The sequence below is a fragment of the Cynocephalus volans genome, unplaced genomic scaffold, assembly GCF_027409185.1.
Source record: "Cynocephalus volans isolate mCynVol1 unplaced genomic scaffold, mCynVol1.pri scaffold_35, whole genome shotgun sequence".
NCBI lineage: Eukaryota > Metazoa > Chordata > Mammalia > Dermoptera > Cynocephalidae > Cynocephalus > Cynocephalus volans.
In genome coordinates, this window is record NW_026902463.1 from 1,411,031 (window position 1) to 1,428,818 (window position 17,788).

At 44.4% G+C, this 17,788-nt stretch overlaps 1 pseudogene; it reads left to right on the forward strand.

Moving 5' to 3' along the window:
• The first annotated feature begins 4,446 nt into the window (after positions 1 to 4,446).
• Positions 4,447 to 17,788, forward strand: part of LOC134369084 (F-box-like/WD repeat-containing protein TBL1X) — a 31,680-nt pseudogene continuing 18,338 nt past the window's right edge.

Below are 17,788 nucleotides of genomic sequence, written 5' to 3' on the forward strand. Positions count from 1 at the left end.
AACCTCTGTTGCTGCAGCGTATCATGTGGTCGTCACAAGTGCCAGGTTAAAAATAAGCCTTTACTTAATCATGTATCACTGTCTGAAAAGACCTGAAATCCCTTATGACACCACCTGTGTGAGGCAACTTCTATATTCTTTCTACTAAGTAAAACTAGAATCACAAACACAACAACAGAACTTATAAGAATGTAGCCCGTGATGTTTCTCGGTAGGCAGGAGGGTATTGGCATCACAAACTGTGAATAACCATATAAGATTAACACAGCAAGATGGAATCAGTTGCTATATTCACTGGGTATCATAAAAAGAAAGCCACCCTGTTACAGCTTGTGGTCACCCCCTCCTCCACATGGACCTGGGGCTGAGCTGGGAGCAGGTGTGTGTGTGGACGAGGAACCCTTGTTATCTGTCATGGCAAAAGGGCGGTACACCTGAGGGTGGCGAAACTGAATCGTCACCTCTTGAGAACTTGAAACCCTATAGTATAGTAGGCACTTGCACACCCAATGAAAGAACAGATCACTAACCTACCATTTAAGGATCTAACCTTTCTCACATATGGAAAAATCGGTTGATAGGGAGCCCCTACCATTAACACGACTCAGTATCCAACTGAAAGTCCTGCACAGAGGTCATTCAAAGGCATTACGGTAGGCAAACTGGAGAAAAAGATACATTACATCACGCCTGAAGAGGTTGCCGAGGGGGCCTAATGTCTGAGGGTCTGTATGCTGCAAAAACAGGATCACTTCATCGACGGACCAGGCTGAAGGGTCCTCAGAGACACAGGGCTCAGGATCCTCTGGTGAACTTGTAGCTTCAATGGGGAGAAGGAAAGACAAGTCATACTTGACCCAATCATCATGCTGAAAGAAGAGATATTAGTAGGTAGGGAGTAACGGTCTCATTCCTCGAATCTTCTGTTAAGTACCCCAACAAGGACTCAGGACTCCAACTGCAAAATCTGGTGAAGGCCTGTATAAAGATGACGTAAGGATGCCTGACGTCCCATCTGACCTACCCCAAACAACAGAAGCAGCTTCACAGAGGTTACCTTGAATCCTCACGCATAAAAGGCACTCAACAAATGTTAGTTATCATTACGAACGTCACCTAAAAACATCCCTCCAAAGAAAACACACAGCTTCCACTATCTTACATCAAGGATGTGGATGAATATGGTTACATAGTGTGATTTGTAATATGTGTCACTTCAGACTCACCAAAACCAGAAGGGACGCACATAGATGTTGCAGTATGTTCATTCCTCAGGAAGACTGAGTGAGTCTTCATTCCAGGGGTATATACTGAACTGGACTCTTCCTGGGTCAGCAGGGCTGCAGGTCCTTCCCCGGGACCTGGGACATTTGGAACGATGCTGTTGTTCTTAACTGCCCCTGGGCTGGTATAGGAGGGCATTAAAGAAGTGCCCGGCAGAGGGTTATCAGGCGCGATAGAAGGCTGATATGGATTTGCAGACAAGAGTCCAGGACTCAGGCTGCAGAACATCTTCCGCTCCTTCTGCTCCTGCTCCATGAGCAGTGACTCCTGACCTGTTTTCTGCAAGTCCTCCGACCGATTTAATACCCCTTCAGGGATGCTCTGGTAATCATTCTCCCGCCTGCACAATGGGGAAGTTGGGCTATAGTTTTCGTGGTTGGAGAATGAACTGGGAGACCCCTTCTTCCTCATTTTCTCGAATTTACCTCTTCTAGACAGCTGGTACTTATAATTTCTCAAAGCAAATCCAAACGGCTTCTGAAATGACACACACCCAACATAAAACAACAGTGAGTAAAAATGGAAATAAAATTAGTACATACACATTAATATTTATTTTCCGTGCAACATTGCTTTGTATTAGTAAAAATAAAGGCTCTGTTTTGAATATATAATGAAGTTTTATGCCTCTCCAACTGTACATTGTAATTGTACTTCAGACATTATAGTTAGAAACATAAAAATGCTCACTGTCATACATTTCTCTGACCTAAACTTCAGCATTCTTCCAACAAAATCTTCGTTCGCCATCTGCTACTAAAGCAAGTATCGATCAGCCTTGCTAATCTCACAGAGTTACTAATTCTCTATCAATTGTAGCAGATTGGCAATTTTAGAAACCTGAGGTTTCTCAGAGTTGTGAGGATAATTTTGAGAACACTTACGCGACGTTGACTCAGTCCTTCCTCCGTGAGATGTTCGATTTTTGAAACCTTTCCAAGAATGACATCAAGTTTCTTGTCCAGGTTTCCAATTGCTTCATATACACCCTATTATAATACAAGGTATTAGTAGTTCCTATTTGAAAAGAAAAGTAACATATGTGAAAACACCATTAAGGCATGGCCGGTCTGCGGCTCACTGTGAGGGTGTGGTGATGATAACACCAAAGCCGTGGGTTCGGATCCCTATATACGGATGGCTGCTGCGCTCACTGGCTGAGCGTGGTGCAGGCCACACCGGGCCGGAAAAGTGACTATTCATTCTCTTAAAGGAGAACCTACGTTGAGTAAAAAGCACACAGACACACACACACACAAAACACCAAAAAGAAAAAAAAAAAAAAAAACAAACAAACTAATAGATCTGACCACATAAAAATGTAACATCAGTTTCTTTAAAGACAAACTAAAAATGAAACACCGAGATAAAGCATTGCAACAAAAATGGAAAAAAGATGAATAGTTTCTACTAGAAGAGCTCTTACACGTTAGTAAGAAAACACTAAGACCTTAGAAAAAATATCAGTACAGAACATGAACTGCTCATCAACCGAAAACATGCAAATGGCCAGAAAATATGTACCACCTCAGTAATAATCAAAGGGACATTAACATAATAAAGGTTTCCCAATCTGAGATTGCTTTTCACAATGTACTGATAATAATATGGGAGTGAAACAGACATTCTCAACTGCTGGTATAACACAAAATATTATCATCTTTCCAGAACCAGATGCATACAGCAACGAACCTTAAAAATGCTCATCCTCCCTGACTTGGTAATGCCATTTAATCTATGCTATGCACAAAATGAGAGATGCCATTGACGCTATGCGTAGAACTGGATATAATCTAAACATTCCACAGGGGACTGCTACAGAAATTACCCACACATCCAAAAGATAAGCCTACTGCCACTGAAAATGACGATTTAAGGAACCTTTAAGGAAACGGGAGAATGCTCACCATATAATTTAAATTTAAAAAGACACACATATTATACCAATTCGTGGTTATTAGAGATGATTTTTCTTCCTGATGCTTTTCTTTAACTTTCAGATGAGCCTGAAGTATTTTCCTGAGGTTAAACAAGCAGTGGGGGAGGGAGGAGAAAAACTAAGCTCACTTGTCCTTAATTTCCTGTTTTAAACGGAAAATATATTTCTGAAATATATATATATATATATATATATATATATATATATATATATATATATATATATATATATATATCGCAGTGCAAACACATTGAGCTCGTTCTACTCATGAATGGTAAACCAAATTTAAAATGTACTCATAGTTGGGGCCCCAATTAAGTACTCATACGTTTCAATATATTTTCAACAAGAAATCTTTCATTTCCCAAACTACTCTACAGTAAGCAGTACACTTAATTTTTGCTATGTGGCGTCAATGTCTTTCTTCATCCAAACGTGAGTATTAGAAAACCACTTAAGTCAGGAATCTGTAAACCAGATTTATAAAACAAGCCTAATGTTACAAAAAGTTGTTCATTATCTAAATGTCACCCACTCCCTATCTTAATGTCAGGTCAATAAGTTATTTGAATAGGCTCCTTTCAGGTTAAAGAGTTACACAGGAATTCACCAATACAATCTACATATCATACTATTTGTAAAACCCCAGCCCTGGATAAATTTAAATGTTACAGGTTACACTTGTAAAAGCTATGACACAAAAATGCCTTCACAGGATACCTTGAGCGCATCCAGTATACCCCGATCCTTAAACGTCTGGTACAGCGATTGGCGCCGTTCATCCCGAGTCAACACATCAAAGTCGGGGGACATGGTGGACTGACTGCAAGAGAAAATGGATACCGGTGACCAGAGGGGACGCGAATTCCTTAACACAGACCAGTGGGCTCCGGGGAAGCCCTAAGAAGTCTAGCGGGGAAAGGGGCTTTAACGAACACAAACAAGTCTTCATGTCTGCCTGTCCGAGAGGAGCGGCGGGTGTTACGTACCTGAGCCGTCGCCACCAGGGATCAGCTTCCTCCCGAGACCGCCCTGCCCGTCCCACCCTGGACTAGCCTGGCCTCTGTCCCGGCGGTTCGGGAGGAACAGGGGGGTTAAACGCTCTCTCACGCACCCCGAACCAGGAACTCTTCCAGAGGCGCGCACTTCCTTTCTCCGCGGTTCTGAAGGGAGGACTGGGCCGTGACCCAGGCGCGACTCTCAAAGGCGGAAGGTGGCGGAAGATGGCGGAAGGTTAAGCGAGAGCGCAGAACAGAAAGTCTCACAGCCGGTTTCCCATCTCGCCCCCCACGAGGCAAGCCAAAGAAAACCGCCCTCCTGAGGGGCACTAAGGCGCGTGCGCACGGCTGCGCAGCGTGGACCGGTAGCCTTCCCAGTAATCGCGAGAGCGCTAGGGTCAGGGGTGCGAGATTTGTGCCGTTAGTTCCAGCTGCGGCTGCGGAGCGCCGGGTGTCAGCGAGGTGGCTAAGGGGGTGGTTTTGTGTTCGGCGTGTCGCTGCACGTAGCGAATGGAGAGAGTTGGGCACGGGTGCTCCAGCTCCTCGGGGGATGCCCCAGCCCGTGCGTGAGGAGGATATCGGCCGTGTATCTCCACCCCACCCCGACTTGGGATAGCTGAGCCAGATCCGGCCAGCCCGCGGCCGCCTGACTCAGGCACAGCCCAGCGGGTCAGTCCACACCGCGTTTGGACCTGCAAACGCCCACCCTCTCGGGGGCTTTGCTGCCCTTGCCTTTCTTTCACTACGTCATTCAGCTAACCCAGGGTTTCTTCACCGCAGCATGATTGTCATTTGGAGCTGGAAAACTCTTTGTTGTAGGAGGCCGCCCTGTGCAGGGTAGGATTTTTAGCAGTGTCCGGGTCTCTACCTGGTAAATGCCGGTAGGACCCCGCCCTCAAGTGTGATAGGCAAAAATGTCTCCAGAAAGGTTGCCGGGTGTCCTCTGGGAGGCAAGATCGCCTCTGGTTGACATCTACGGAGCTGAACTTTTTACGGTACCCATCGTTGTGTGCTGAGGAAGATAAAGAAGGTGAGCCTGGTCCCCAAGATGCTTAAATGCAATTCGAAAGAAAAGGCATCGGTCTCACAGAAGCAGTGATAAAATCATTACAGCCAGAGAACTGGACAAGAACTAAGACGCATTATAGACTGGGTCAATAGTTTAGAAGAAGGAAAGGGGGTTGAAGCTGGACGTGATCAAGGACATCTCTATGGAAAAAGTGTAACTTTATCAGGGCCTTGCTGGGTAGGATTTAGGTGTTGTGCAAACAGGAAAGCATCGCAGGAAGGGGCAAAATGAGCGAGGGAAAGAAATGTCAGGACCCTCTTGGGGGCAGTGAGGGATCTGTCCTGACTCCAAAGTTGTGTGCTGGGGATGTAAGGTGTGTAAGTCCTATGAAGAGAAAATTGGGGTAGTGTGAGCCTTGTGCACAGAGCTGAAGGACAAGTACGATGAGTTTGATCCTTGGCTGTGAAAAGCTTGAAGTATTTACGAGGAAGCAAGAGTGACAGGACTTCATACATGGTGGAGAACCCGTAGAGTTTTTTTTTTTTTTTTTTTTTTTTTTTAATTTAATTTTATTTTGTCAATGTACAACGTGGTTGATTATTGCAGCCCATTACCGAAACCTCCCTCCCTCCTGCATCTCCCTCTCTTCCCTCCCTGCCAACAACCTCATATCTGTTCGCTTGTCGTGTTGACTTCAATGAATTGTAGTTGTTGTGTCTTCTTCCTTCCCCTCCCCAGTTTATTTGTGTAGTCATTTATTTATTTTTAGCTCCCACAAAATAGTGAGAACATGTGATATTTCTCTTTCTGTGCCTGACTCGTTTCGCTTAATATAGTTCTGTCTAGGTCCATCCATGTTGTTGTAAATGGCAGTATTTCATTCTTTCTATAGCAGTGTAGTATTCCATTGTTTAGAGAGACCACATTTTCCGTATCCACTCATCTGATGATGGACGTTTGGGCTACTTCCAACTCTTAGCTATTGTAAATAGTGCTGGTGTGAACACTGGAGAACAGGTATTTCTGTGACTTGATGATTTCTATTCTTCTGGATATATTCCCAGCAGTGGGATTGCTGGGTCATATGATAGATCTATCTGCAATTCAGAGAAGGGACAGGAGCCATGACGGCCCACTTCAGGGTCTGACTTTGGAACCTGGGCACTCCTCATCCCAGACGCTGACCCCAGCCGAACTGGCACAATTGCCTAGGGGGACCCTGGGCAATCAGTACAGACCTCGGCCTCCAGGACGCTTAGGTAAAGCTAAGGCAGGCCAGGGAGCGCCCCACTCAAAGTCAGAGCCCTCTGCCTCCTACCGCCTGCCTCTGCACACGTTCCCCACAAGAAAACAGTTTTATGTGAATATTCAGAGTCTAATATACACTCATTAGTGACACATCCATATTCTTTCCAGTCAGGTTTTCATCCTTGTTAAGGAATATGGATTAATAAACCAAAAGGAAAGAGGAAAAAGAGAATTGAGGGCAAAGTTCAGGGCTTCTATTTTGTTTTCAAGAAGTGCCAAAGGCCTATTCGTGATATCAAAGGACCTTTGCCCATTGCAGCTACTACAGCAATATGAAAAGATGTACTTGCAGGGCAGGGCTGTGTTCTCATTAAGCCGACTACACTGCACAACCCACGACACCACTTTCCATCCAGCTTGAGCTCTTATGTACTTCCGGTGAATAAGGCTAGTCTTCCATTCTCCTAGAACTAGAACTGACTTAAAAAGCAAATATTGCTAACCATTAAAAAAGAACCAAATGCTACAGGGCTTTTGATTTTCAAAAAATCCAACAGTGACACACCGTGGACTAGATACGAACCACTTGACCACCTATCTTTCTTTCTTTGAAAAATGTTTTTCAGATTTTCATTTTTTATTATTAGCATATTCATTCATACAAATTGTGATATGTCATTATGCCCTTTACCCAGCCTCTAAATCACCCTGAAATATTTTTATGGGAGAAGGGAAGGTATAAGTAACTAAACAGCTAATAACTATTATATTTCAATATAATAACTCTTTATTCAAAGGATGAATTATGGACTGCAAGAATAATGTTAATATAATCATACCGAGTCGATATCAATGTCTTTGTTTGAAAATACATGAAAAAATAAATTCCTGAATTAGACCTATATTATGGACATATTAGGAATCAAAATTATATGAAATTGTAATATAGTTTAATATTTATAAACACAATATTACTATTTTACCCTCGTAGAGTGCTTCATGCTTTCCAAAGTGCTTTCACATAATTATGGCAGAAACCATGACACTTGATGAGCAAGTAACATCCCCAAAGCTGAAACTAGTGGGACTGGGTTTATAGATGGCACCTTGCCCTCTCATGGTGGAAGGGGTGAGGGAGCTCACTGGGGCCTCTCCTATAAGGACACTAATCCAACTCATGAAGACTCCACCCCCATGACCTCCCAAAGGCCCCACCTCCCAACACCATCATCATGAGGGTGAGGATTTCAGTATATGAATCTGGAGGGGGAGGGGCACAAACTTTCAGACCGTAGTGCTGTTTAATCTAAAAGCATCAGGATCGTGTTCAAACAGTTCTTTCCTGCTGCCTCCCTGTGTTCAATCCCCTCACCCCACACTCCCTCAGGCATGCACCCCCCACCCCATCAAAGACAGCTCATTCCCCCTCCTCATTTGTTTGTTATAATAACAATAGTTCACATGTATTGAGCACTTACTGTGTGCCAGGCATGCTTCGACGTTCTTCACAGTTGAAACTATTCCTACCAATCCCTGAGAAGTAGAAACAGCTCCATCCCTCATTTACAGATGAGAAACCCAAGGTGTGCAGAAGTCCAGACTCACCCAGGTCACACTGGGAGGTCATAGAGCTGGCCTTCAGAAAGGGCCATCTGGCTCTGCAGTCTTTCTTATTCGTTTGTTTGTTTAAATTGACAAATAAAAATTGTATATCCTTACCTTGTACAACATGACATACACATCACCTCACATACTTTTTTTGTGGGAGAGGTCTACTCTCAGTGATTTTCAAAATTTAACGCAATTTTATTAACTGTGGCCACAATGATGTACAGTAGAAATTTTGTATTCTGTGACCATCATCTCCCCAATACTCCCCCTCCGCCCAGCCCCTGGTAACCACCATTCTCCTTTCTGCTTCTATAAGATCAACTTTTAAAAATTCCACACGTGAGCAAGATTCATGCAGCATTTGTCTTTTGGTGCCTGGCTGATGTTGGTTAACTTAATGTCCTCCAGGTTCATTCATAGTGTCACAGGGAGCAGGCTTTCCTTCGTCTTTAAGGCTGAGTAGTGTTCCATGTATATATGCCACGTTTTCTTTACCCATTTGTCTGATGACGGCCACTTGAGGTTGTTTCCATATCTGGGCTACTGTGAATACTGCTGCAATAAACAGGAAGTGTAGGTGTCTCCTTCACGTACTGCTATCATTTCCTTTGGATATATGCCCAGTAGTAGGATTGCTGGATCACATGGTAATTTAACTTTTCATGTTTTTGAGGAACCTCAAAAAAATGACTGTTTTCAATAATGGTTGTACTAAATTATGTTCCCACCAACAATGTACAACGGTCTTTTCTCACCAAAAACTTCATCTTTGTGATAATAATTTTCTGACAGGTGTGAGGTGATATCTCATTGCACTTTTGATATGCATTTCTCTAATGATTAGTGATGCTGAGCATTTTTTCACATACCTCTTGAATCTTCTTCTTTTAAATGATTTCCCTTGATTCTATTCATGTGGTGAATTTATTTCTTTATTTTCTAACATTAAGCCCTGTGTTCCTGGAACAAACCTCACTGGGCCAGGACATTCTGTCCTCTCCATAGCTGAACTCAGTTTGTTAATACTTGGATATATTCACATTTATCTTACTGAGAAAAACTGGGCTCTGATGTCTCTTTTTGAATATCCGTGTCAGGTTTGGATCTTAGATTTATGCTGGCTGGCCTTATACAAAAGGTTGGGGCTTTGGAAACTGTTTTCTTAAGGACCTCTTAGTCCCATCTCCTAGTCCATATCTTCCCGTGACCAGTATTTAGGGAACTGTAAACTGCCAGATAGTAAATATTGCAGTCCCTGTTGTAACCATGCATTTGTCTTCTAACACAAAAACAGCCACTGAAAATAAACAAATATGACTAGCTGTGTTCCAATAAAACTTTATTGACAAGAACAGGCAAAGGGCTGGATTAGTCCCGCAAGCTGTAGTTTACTAACCCCTGCCCCATACAATCTGAGAATTTCTTCCCCCTTCAGGTGCCAGTGTGTGTCTAGTGAGGATTCTTTCCTGCCTTCCCCTTGAAGACTTCCGTGGTCCTCCTGCTCTCTGATCTTGTATTTCCCAAACGCACTTCTTTCCTCTTCATCTGAATTTTTGCCGTATTTGCATATGCCTGGAGAATTTTATTAATATGTATTAGTATTCTTAAACTGATGCAGTTACTTCTTCTTAAATGTACCAGTAGATATTAGTATAACTAGTTCTGTTTAGTTCTGTTCTGTTTGCATAACACACATTAGTTCTTTGCACCTTAAAATAAACTACTAAAATTTCAGACGTTTGTTCCCGTGCTGCCTAACATCATTTTGAGTACTACCGGGGATATGGATGCCATGAAAGAGTCCTTCTTGGTGTCCAAGAATACAGCAGTTGTCCCAATTTTCAGTTCCACACAACTCTTGCTGGGTTGTCCCATGGATGGTGACACTGCCCTGGGTACTAGGGTCAGAAGGACGGGTGAAAAGAGGACGTCTCGTTGTTTTCTCCCCACCTACAGAGGATCATGGATACCAAAGCAGTCAGCTCTTGCACAGGCTCATAAATGTAATATTAGAAGTGCCTGCCACATGTGCACGGAGGGGCCCAGGGGTCCGGGAAAAGGCACACAGAGGAGATGGCATCTGAGCTGGGTCTTGAGCTAGAATTTTTCAGGCTAAGGAGGAAGAAGAGCTTTCCCAGGACCGTTAGGAGCCTGAGGGAAGGCCCTGAGGCACAGCTAAGCCAGCTTGTGTAGGGAAGAAACCACCTTGGTGAAGGAACCCTTGGATACATGGTGGGAGGGAAGAGGAGGAGGCTCTGGAAACTGGGTCTGGCAGCAGGTGAACACCAGCTCAGATGTTGGACCCCGTCCAGTGAGAAGCCATTGATTCATTTTTTAAGCTAAACCTGGAGGTAGTCTGAGTAAAAAATGACCCAGTTAATAACCTAAATGGTGGCTGCCAAGACCAATCAGCACCTGGGGGAAATGCTTATATCATGTTAGGTAAAAAAGAACAGGGATGCAGTATTCTATGATCATGAGGGTTATACATAAAAATTAGTATACCTAGAGTAACGGGGCTATAGAGAATTCCCCAGTGTCAGGATAGGAGTTGAGCTGATTGTATAAAAATGTGAGTTATTTCCTCTGTCTTCCAAATTGCTTTCTCAGTATTTTCAAAGTCATGTTTTTCTAATTGTGATGTTTAACAGTGCTGTCCACAGTAAATATCCAGATTGGCATCCATGCTCTTATTTCCTGATTTGCAGACGTTGAATCCCAAATGCACAAGGGTTCAAAACTGCTGGGGACCCCCCTGTGGTGCTGTGGACGAGACTGTTTGAGCCTTGCCTTGCCGAGCCGCTGACTAGAAGTAGGGCTGGGTTTCCCCTCCTCTGCATCCACTGGGCTTCCCATGGGCGTTTGCAGGAAAGCAGCCTCCCCCACCAGCCCCGGGCCCCTTCACAGGGACCCCTCACCCACGGCCCAGCATTGACCGGGGAAGAAGTAGCAGTCTAGTTTATGACCTGAGTACGCTTTCCCCTCCTGCATGTTTCCCATGCTTAGAGGATATTAAAATTGTCTTGGCAGGGGCTCCCGGCCACAATAGTCAGCCACCCGAGCTATAGTCAGCTGCCACCCTTGGGGTCCAGGCCACATGTTAGAAGTGAAACCCTGTTTTAATGAGATCCTTCTGGTATTGCCTTTGGACACCCTCTAAGGCAGTTCCATTTTACACTAAATTCCATGGTATGGTGGGTCATCTCGAACAGGTCTGCACACATGAAAACATTACCACTGCACTCTGTACTCTAGGAAAATGTGGACAGAATGAGGGTAGGAGTCAGGCCCTGGGCCATGAGGATTTTTTACAAATATATACACACATTGAAATGTAAAGCAGATAGGAACATGTCGAGTGATTTAGACTGCAAAATCAAACAGAATTCTCAGCATGTTTTCATACATTTTGCTGTTGATGAAGCTGGGGTTTGCATATGCTAAGGATCGCTTCTCGGGCAGCAAATGCAGTTGTCTGGTGAGACCAATCCATCTCTGTAGAACAAAAGTGATGGTAGTAAATTAGCTCCAAAGGGAGGATGCAAATTCGAATTCTTGCACCTTTTCTGTTTATTCTTTCTGACTCTGAGAGAGAGTGTGAGCGTGTATTTCCGTGTGTGTTTTCTCCTTGGCTATCTGGCCCAGCTCCCATTATATCTCCACAGCCCTCTCCCGTCTTTATTTTGATCAGTACCCTCCACCACCTTGAGTCACCTTGGCCCCAACCTTGAGAACAGAGCAGGCACCGTTCCAGGCAACTGCAGTTCTGCTGGAAAACCTTTGAGGGCAGTCTAGTATTTCATGGTTCATGACTTCCTGCCACCTCCTGCAAGAACAGAAACTCAGAGCAAAGTGTTATGACCTGTTTACTTCCTCTTTGGGGCTTCTAAGTGGTGGTAAGCGCCCGGGCGTTTAGGAGACACTAGACCCTATGTTACAAATGGTTTCCTTCCTCTTTTAAGAGGATGCCATCTTGAGTCATCAAAGGTTTAAAAGCACATTTCAGTAGTGTATGGTGTGTGGGTTAAGAGCATGGATTCAAGGGTCAGTTGGATGTTTGCTAGCTGCGTACCCTCAAGGAATCACATAACCACTTCATGACTCAGTTTCCTCATCTGCAACATGTATTTAACTGGACCAATTCGTAAGTTGTCAGATCTCTCTGACTTAATTCATGAAAAGGGCTGATGCACATAGTAAGCACCCACTGTCATTAGCTTTACTGTTGCTGTTTATAAATATTTCCAAATAATTAATTGTTTTTTGATTCAGGTATAGATTTATGGCTGAAAGTTTTCTGACTGGCACCCTTGTCTAAAAACTCAGTTTCCTAACTGTTGTGCAGTTGTGCCTAAATACTCAAGTCTTGCCTGTCTCCTTGAAAGTCCTTTGTTATGACAATAGTGACAGTCACTTCCTGTCACACTGGGGTGTAGAAAGGACTCCAGGATGTGGCCATAATTACCCAGAAGGAAAAGGTGTCCACAGGGGTGAGAGCAGGGTTTCTAAACCTTGGCACTCTTGAAATGTTGTTCCGGATCATTCTTTGTTGAGGTGGACTGTCTTGTGAGTGGGAGATGTTTAGCAGCATCCCTGGTCTGTACCTTCCAGATGCCTACAGCATACGAACACACACACCCCCATTATGACAACCAAAGATGCTTCCAGGTACAAGTTGAGCATCCCTAATTCAAAAGTTTGAAATCCACTATGCTCCAAAATCCAAATCTTTTGAGCACTGACATGATATCAAAAGAGGAAAATCCCACACCTGACCTTATATGACAGGTCATGGATTTCATGCACAAAATTATTAAACATATTGTATAAATTGCCTTCAGACTGTCTGTGTAAGGTATATATGAAAGATAAATGAATTTCTTGTTTAGACTTGGGTTGCGTCCCGAAGATATCTCATTATATATATGCAAATATTTCAAAATGTGAAATCCCAAATCTGTAGCATTTCCAATATGGGATACTCAACATGTATTGCCAAGTGTCTTCTTCTGGGGAACACAACTGCCCTCCTTTGAGAAACTGCTGACCTAGACTGAGAGACCAGAATGAGCCAAGTCATCCTGCCGGAAAGGAGGCATGTGCTTGGAGCAAGGCACGGGAGAGATGACAGCGGAGGTTTGGAAGACCATGCTGAGGCTGGGGGTTTGCCCAGGCAGGAAGGAGCGCAGTAGGCTGCTTGCGGTGAAACAGCAAAGTTGCTGTGATGGTTTTGTGTTGCATCACGTTATTATCAGGACTGTTAGAAACAGAGGAATGAAAGAGGGGTTGGGAGAGAGTAAGGATCCAGGATCAGAGTAGTGGCAAAGAGAAGAGAAAAGTCTGGTGGCTAGCATGGATACGGAGAGAAGAGTGGATCTGGGAGGCTTAGTGATACCATGGATATATGTGTGTGTATATAACTGGGTTAGCATACTCTTCATGTAAGGCAGCAGATAGTAAATATCTTCAGCCTCGGTGTGGGCAGTATGGTCTCTTTTGCAACTACTCAGCTCTGCCCTTGTATCATGAAAACAGCCATAGACAATACACCAAGTCATGGGTGTGACCATGTCCCAATAAAACTTTGTTTATACATACAGTCAGTGGGCCAGATATGGCCTGCGGGCCTCACTTTGTCAAGCGCCAGTGTAGACCATTTTGAAATAAACAGACTGTGCCCACTGGATAGCTGTCAGTATGTAAGTCTGTTAAATACTCAATACAGGTTTTGTTTTTAATGCCACAATATGGTGCCCTTGGTATTTGTTTCAGCTGAAGATGCAAAACTAACCTCAGAGCTGCCTGAGTATTAAATGTCTGCTTTTCTCTGTCAAATAAGCAGTATTTTGGGCCGAGCCCATGGCGCACTCGGGAGAGTGTGGTGCTGGGAGCGAGGCAACACTACCGCCGCGAGTTCGGATCCTATATAGGAATGGCCGGTGCACTCACTGGCTGAGTGCCGGTCACGAAAAAGCCACAAAAAAAAAAAAAAAAAAAAAAGCAGTATTTCTAAGGGCTGGAGGGTGATAATTTAGCAAAGTTTGCTGATAAATCAGGTCTGCATTAACTGGGCATAATGGGTCAGTGTACAACTGAAATGGTTTGTGAAGCCATTTGTGAAAGACGTAGAGGTAGGCAGTATTCTAATTTTAAGAAACAAAGTGTGTACTTGGTTTGTTTTGGGTGTGTTTTTATTCCCTAGTGAGGTGAGACAAACTCATGCACAGATGGTTTCCTCTCTTGTGAGACCAAGGCAATTTTCTCTTCAAATGGACAGGACTCTCCTTTTGAAGATCCGACCGTTCTTCATAGCATGTGGTCCTTATTTTAAGCCTTCCTCAGTTTATCTTGATTGTGTCTTTTTTTCCTTGGGAATAATTTTGCCTCACCTGGTGGTTGTCTGTTACTTCATATTCTCTAAAGTTTGTGATCAATTGCATGTAGACATGGACTTGCTTTTCATTGGCAACAATCCAGAAACAAGCAGAAAGACGAGTAGAATAGAGCTGTGGATAGTGGTCTTTTGGGGGGTCAATTCCTCTGTGTCATTGGTTTTCAACCACAGCAGTGTCGACTGGATAATGTTTGGAGACATTTTTGATTGTCCCAGTTGGAGTGGATGCTACTGGCATCTAGTGGAAAGAAGCTGGGGACGCTGCTCAACAGGCTGCAAAAGCACATGACAGCTCCCACAGCAAAGAATGATCCAGCCCAAAGGTCAGCCATGCTGCTGCTGTGGAGATGCATCAGGGATACAGTTGCTAAGTGCTGGCAAGACTGCTGGCTTCCGTAATGCCTTCTGGATAGCTGAGCAGCAGGCACCAAGGACACTGACTCGTTGCCCTCACATGGATCTTTCATGCATCCACCACCACGCTTTCTGTACTTCTCCCTTTTAACTACTCCTGCACCTGCTGCTGGGGCAGTCCTGAGTGTTGCATCTGCCAATGACATTCTGATCTTTGTGCCTACCTTTGTCTTGTTGGGTAGAAGAGATGTGTTGAATGTTGTGGGACAGCTGAGAGGTACAAGGTACAGAAGTCTCACCATGCCAGCAGACTGTGAGCGGATGTGCTCATGAGCCTTGGAGTCCCATTGGAGGGGAGGGACGCTGGCAGTGGTGGAGGTCGGCTCACCCTGGAAGAGAAGTGTCCTTCCTGGAAGTACACGTCTTCCAGGACAGCACCTTAAACAGCACCTGGCCGTGGCCACAATCTAGCAACTGTGGCCTAAGAGGAAGTAGTTGAGCAGGCCTCAATTACATAGTCCTTGGGCATTGTCTTAGTCTGTACAGGCTGCTATAACAAAATACGTTAGACTGGGTCATTTATAAACAACAGAAATTTATTGCTTACCGTTCTGGAGGCTGGAAGTCCAAGATCAAGGTGTGGCAGATGCCGTGTCTGGTGAGGACCTGCTTTATGGTTCACAGACAGTGTCTTCTCACTGTGTCCTCACATGGTGGAACAGGCGAGGGAGCTCTCTGGGGTCTCTTGTATAAGGACACAATCCCATTCATGAGCATGGAGAAGACGTGACTTAATCACTTCCCGGAGGCCCCACCTCTTAATACTGTCACAATGGGTATTAGTTCCCAACATGAAATTTGGGGAGACACCATCATTCAGACCATAGCAGACACCTCCCTGATGCAGAATGAATATCAGAACTGGAAAGAGTCCTAGCAGCCGTTTCATCCAACATCTTCATTGTACCAACAAAGAAATGCAAAAATTGATGTTTCCTCTAGCTCGTGGTCTTCTGTCCTGACCCATAAGTGTCTGGGGTCTAGCTGCTCTTGCATCTGGCTCTTCTGCCGGCTCCTTGAGGTCCCGTTTATTGCCACAATACAGAAGAGGAAACAGAGGCCCAGGCACAGTGAGTGACATGGCTCAGATGCTCGATGACAGGGCACACATAGAAGCCAGCAATCGTGACTGTCCCCAATGTCTTCCCCATCGAGCCCCCCTCCGGTCTCGATGACATCAGACTGGCCAGGACTCAGCGAGAAAGTCTTACAAGTTAATGGACTGAAAAACCATTGATTTAGAGTTCGTATACAGATCCATCCAAAGAGATGCAACTAATATGAATTTAAGCAACTAGGAGAACTTCTTTGAATAGGGATGTGGAACGTACAGACTGCGAGTCTTTATGGAGGTGCCTAATTTCCAGTCATGATTACCCGCTGTCTCCAGTAGAAGACCCAGGCTAATCAAAAATGTTCAAGGTAATGGTACCCTGTAGATCTTTATCCTGCCTTTTCCTCGTCATTCGGCTGCCATGGGGAAACTCGTTCTAGCAGAGAGTTTTCAGCTCAGACTCCTAGACCCTCAGCCCAACTTACTGCTCCGTCCCTTTTCCAAGAAGACTCAACTCAGTACCGTCATCAATGCAGTCTAGAGTTGGAATCCCCACAAAAGAGCATCATCCCGTAAACGTAAGAAAGTGATGCAGTCAAACCATATACTCAACACTTAAAACCCCAGAGCAAGAGAGAAATAAGGGGCGTACTCAGGTCTGTGGTTAGAAATAGAAATGGGCTCTGCATCCGTTTCCATGTTATCTGGCCCTGCAATGATGCTGCAGCTCTGAGCTGCCAGCCGTGCAGCCGGGCAGCAGGTGGGAGTGCCATCTGCGTCAGCCTAGAGGGTGCAGGAATTCTGCTTCCTGTGCCTGCGGGTCTTACAATGTAGGGTAAAAGGATGAATCTTGGAATCACGTGGTCTAGGGTTCAAATTCTAGATCAGCCTCTCATCACAGGTGTGAACCTTGGGCAAGTTACCTAATTTCTCCAATATTTTTCCTTCTTATGTGTAAAACAAAGACAGTACCGGCTCTGAACAGCTGATGTAAAGATCTAGGTAATGAGTACAAAGCTCCCAGATTTGGCTAAAGGTAGCAATGCAGTCAGGATCAGCTGTGCTTCTCGGAGCATGCATCCTTAAACATTAGTTCTGTGGCCCGGTGTTGCTTGAGAGAACGTTTGAATGAATGAGTGAGTGAATGAGTGAAATACAGACAGTCCCTGGCTTGCTATGGTTCAATTTATGACTTTTTGACTTTACGGTGGTGCAAATGTGATTCAGTAGAAATCGTACTTTGAGTTCTCATACAGCCATTCTGATTTTTCTTTAAATATGATTTTCAGTAAATGACGTGAGATGTTCAACACTGTATTATAAAACAAGCTTTTCATGAGGTGATTTTGCCCACCTGTAGGCTAAAGTAGTTGTCCTGAGCACATTTAAGGCAGGCGAGGCTAAGCTGTGATGTTTGGTGGTTTAGGTGTATTAAACGCACTTTGGGCTTTCAGTATTTTAACACGCGATGTTTTATCAGGATATGACATCATTGTAAGTCGAGGAGCATCTGCACACCAGAAGCCGGACTTCTCTTGCACAATTGCTCCAGCAGTTACTGAGATTTGTTTGTCAGGAGCCCTCATCAGCAGTAAATGCTGTGCTCTGAAGCATTTAGTAGATGTTTCTCAACAGTGTTTTACAGTGACTAAGCACTGTGTCCCATTGCCGGGGTGTGGAGCTCAGCCCCACCCCTACCAGCTCAGCGATGTGTGCCCATCAGTCACCCTTGATAGATCTCGGGGACTTATTCTGTGAATGGGGAAGCAGAGGAATAAGGGAAAGATGGCAGAGGGAACGACTGCCAGGAGGCTAGAGTGAATTCGAATAAAGCCCC